Below are 3,636 nucleotides of genomic sequence, written 5' to 3'. Positions count from 1 at the left end.
AGGTTATATGATCGATGAATGGCAAATCGGAGCCCACTATGTAATGATCCCTTAACCCTTTTTATTTGTATTTAAAGGTGTTGCTTATTTATGCTCCAGTGTTTACAGCCGTCTTATGTAAAGATTTCTTCTCTGTCATATCTTTATTGCATATGAGTTGTTCTTGATCTTTTATTGTTTGTTGGTTCTTGATTTAATCTGGTTAAGAGTAAGTTGCACTTTGTTATGCTAGAAAGGCTCGCTCGCAGCAAGTTGTCGGTTGAATGGCTTTGTTGTTTTTTAGGGATCTGTCTAAGGTTTGCTGGTTAATCCATTTTGATTTTGTCTGCTCATGCTCTTGGCTTCCGGGCCGTGGTGCTCGAGGTGGTCTGGCTGCCACCACCGCCCCTGCTCGGTGTTGCACCACCCGTTTTCCTTGCCATCGACGAGCTTCTCGGGCTCTTCAACGATTCTTCCAAGGAGCTCGTAAGCAAGAGAGTGAGAGGTGTCTTCTTCTTCTTCTTTCTCTTCTTCTTCATGGAGAGAAACATAAGAAAACCATTAGTATCATCATCTTATGGAGCTGAGTATTGTCCCATAACTATTGTTGCATGATTTAGCATACTATAAATGTTAATCAGTCCATTAAATTTGCATTGCATGGTTCCCCTTAAAGAATTGCATTTTTTAAGTTATTGCTTATTGTTGTTAGCAGGACAAATATGTGTATTTTATAACACTGTTGCAGGACATATGCGAATTTGGTTGGCTTTTTCCTTGCTACCATGTCAAGAACCCAAAGAATGCCAATGCGTTCTTATTTATTTCCACTATAATTTGTTTTCTGTTGTCAAAAGTGGTGTTTCTGAAAAAAAGAAAATGCATTGTGTCTTTTGTGCAGGTTGGTTTGCACAAGGTGTTGTATTTTTCAAGATATATCATGTGCTCAAATGTTTGAAGGCTTATGTTGTGTACCAAAAGAATCCCCAAAAAAATTAGAAGGTGAGTTCTATTGGAAATATGTTGGTGCTTTTTATTATGATCTTATCTCTTGCGTGAACATTTGATGCCTCGAGTTAAACAAAATCATAGTAATCTTGGTATTTTCTGCTTTTACTGTTCCTAATTTTATAGGAGACCTGGATGTCTACCTAGGATATAGATGTGTTATCCCAGACCCCAAGATATATCATGTTCTCAATGTTACATATATATTCACATCGTTTTTTGGTTCTTGGTCTCTTATTGCCGCGTGGTACTGGACTTCTGCTTCCAAGGGTTAGGATCTGGTGTGGTTGCTTCTTTCTAGGATGTTCGTCGTCGACCTGGGACATGTACTTTACTGCTTTCTTATCTTTGGTGTGTACATGTCCTGCCTGTTTATTTCTTAATACTCACACGTGTTGGTTGTAATAGCCACTTTAGTACTTTACTACTTTCTTACCTTTGGTGTGCATCTGTCCTACCTGTCTATTTCTTATATTCACCATTTTGGTTGTAATAGTTGGTTTAGTTGGTCCATAGGAGTGGTCTGTGTACATGACCTAAAGATGATAAGGTGCCACTTCCAAGACAACATAACATCATCGTGGTCTGTCTTCAACGGCACCCGGGGCGCTGTCAGGTAATGGACGTGGACCAGCAACTGCGCCAATGATCCTGCCATGGCGGCGCTATGGACGACACGTCACCATAACCACATTGATGGTCCAAGCCCCATGTGAAAATACTCTTATGTCTAATTTCTATTAAATGAATAGTTACTTGGCTTGATGTTGGTTAGGATCTATGTGGAGCTAGGAAATGTTCTGTTTGACTAGCACCATGAATATGCAATGTCCATTATTTCTAAATTTTGTTAGTTCCAGTCTGGAAGCACACCCTGCACAATAAGATAAATGATGCATGGGGTGCCATGGCTTGGTTAACTCATTAATATGCAATTTACTTTGTGTTTTAGAAACTGATTCACATAGAGAGCCTTTTTGCTCGGTCAAATCAGAGTTATGGTGGTTGTAGCTGAAAGGTTAGCTCAATTATTTCTGAAATGCATATAATACTTGCATTACATGGCTGAAAGGTTCTCACCCAATTTATGCCTCTAATAAAATTAAGAAAATGCTTTGTGTTTTGGAAACTGATTGAAAATGGCATGTTGTACTTCTGCAACAAGGCTCCCTAATATTCCCTATGTTCTAAACTGGATTCAGATAAGGGTAAGATATCTGAAACGTCCCTCATTTCATTCTAACACCATTACTTTTTCGCCTCCTCCTCATATAATCTCTAACAGAGGTTGGCTCTATATTTTCTATGGTTTAAGGTGTACACCCTGCTATTATGTCAGAGGTTTGGGAGTTCTTACTTGGTCGTTTGATCTCGAGAACACCTTTGATGAGCACGAGCAAATTGGGCAGACCATAAGGTACTCAACTCATTCTATACTTTTTTGACTGCAGGTTCCATCAAGTAAATATACGATGTCTTCAAACTCCATTCTAATCAATAATTGCCTTATTGTAAAGGACTTGTTTATTTTGCGCTCATTAATCTTGAACTATAGATTAAATCTTTTTGCTACATGTTAATTTATGTGTGAAAGGATGAATTAATATGAGGCATACATTCTCTGTTTTATGGAGAATACATGAACTGCTGCATGTATCAAAATGTGGATTTCTGGACTTTTTTTTCCTAAAAAAATACATTTGCTTATGTTCTTGCGTATTTACGTGTGACGAGTGTGGGAGGGCTTATGGATTTTATGGCGACAAGTCACGAGTGTAGCTAATCTCCACTGCCGATAATTTATTATACACGGTCACTGTCCCGTCTCTCGTTGTTCTGTATGGTCCAAGTAAATGAGGCTTTTTCTGCATCGGTTATTTGTATTAGATGATCAGTACAGGAAGTTGTAGTATCTGCCCCATCCTTTTTAATCTAAATGATGGTAAGCACGAGTTGGATTCTATGACTACTGGAGGGTCATATTGTCACATCATGCGCTATGTTGGACCGTATCGATTTTACCGATGTAGTACATTATTTCACAGTTTTTTTCTAGCACATATACATTAATTATTTTTTTACAAAAATAAACAGATCTTAAAATCTACTGATAAATGGAAGTATGCACCTCTGCTTACTAATATAGAATACTATTTGCGTATCTGACCTACTTCGATTTAATTGCTGCATGTTCTTACCTTAGTGACCGTGGTGCACAATCTTATACACTAATCGGAGAGGAAATATATTACATAACAACCTGTGAAATACCTGGTGAACAACATTTTAGCATGCTTTGTTGTGACATTTCAGTCGCCCGCTGCTTTGTTTTGACTCTTTCTATTCATCCATTTAGGTACTTGTAGGACATGGACAACTGTCCTCAAGGTCAAGACTTCACATCAATGCTCCGAAGCCCATTCCCTTTTAAAATTTTCTCAATGTCACTTCTATAGGTTTATTTGAGATGTTATGGTGCATGTGTTGTGCTGAGGTTTTCCTACTTCCCTTTTAACTTCTCCTCTGAATTTGATCACATGTTTATGCAATTGGACCAGAGCGACGACATTACCTACAGCTTATCAAAACAACTCTTTGTGCCTGTGTTGACCCTTTGTCCATGTGGTGGTCCTGTGGGCTGCTCTTTCT

This window comes from Triticum dicoccoides, chromosome 3B (genome assembly GCF_002162155.2).
Source record: "Triticum dicoccoides isolate Atlit2015 ecotype Zavitan chromosome 3B, WEW_v2.0, whole genome shotgun sequence".
Lineage (NCBI taxonomy): Eukaryota > Viridiplantae > Streptophyta > Magnoliopsida > Poales > Poaceae > Triticum > Triticum dicoccoides.
Note: the sequence above shows the minus strand (reverse complement) of the source record.